The sequence below is a fragment of the Sinocyclocheilus anshuiensis genome, unplaced genomic scaffold (genome assembly GCF_001515605.1).
Source record: "Sinocyclocheilus anshuiensis isolate Anshui unplaced genomic scaffold, SAMN03320099.WGS_v1.1 scaffold2106, whole genome shotgun sequence".
In the NCBI taxonomy this organism is placed as follows: Eukaryota; Metazoa; Chordata; class Actinopteri; order Cypriniformes; family Cyprinidae; genus Sinocyclocheilus; species Sinocyclocheilus anshuiensis.
In genome coordinates, this window is record NW_015557195.1 from 119330 (window position 1) to 120156 (window position 827).

The window sequence follows — 827 nt, forward strand, 5'->3', positions numbered from 1 at the left end:
GATCCAACTGCAGGCTGTATTAAAGAGACGTAGTAAACAGTCAAGATCAAACAATGTCAAACAGGTATATGGCGGGCAAAACACAAGAATAGTCCCAGGGCTAGCGTAGGTCACCGATCGGCAGACAGAATCACAGGGGTGAGACGAGAGGGAAAAATCCAGGAAAACAGGCAAAGATCAAAAACCGCGAAAACAGGCAAGGCAAGGCAAGATCAGGACACATCCAGGGTGATAAGATGAAGAACTCGCATGGGACTGCAAACACATGGAGAATAAATAGGAAGCAAATGAGGAGGGTAATGAGGGAACACATGTGGGGCAAATCAACCAATAATCAGGTAACAAGATGAGTGGGGTCAAGACAATTGACATGAGAGCACATGCACACAGGAAATCATTACAAAAGCCATGTGCTCACACAAAACAAACACAAGCACATGGCCAGCAAAACAAATCACAAGCCATGTGCTTGTACAAAACAAGACACGAACACTCAGCTAATGAGAAAACCCATAAGCCGCGTGTTCACACAAGACAAGACAGCACGCAGCCAGCAAAAACCAAGCTGCGTGCTACACAGCACAAGACAAAACAGGACATGAAAGCACGCAGTCGATAACACGAGCTGCGTGCAACAACAACACAAGACAACAAGAAAAGCACGCGGCCCAACACAAACCACGTGCTACACAAGAGTGCGAACTCGAGACCGCACGCTCCCACAACAGACAGAACATGGAGCGCGAGTGTCCGGACCCCGACACGAAACCGAAACAACCATCCGAAACAAACCGAAACAAGACATGAGTGCCGGGATCTGAACACCA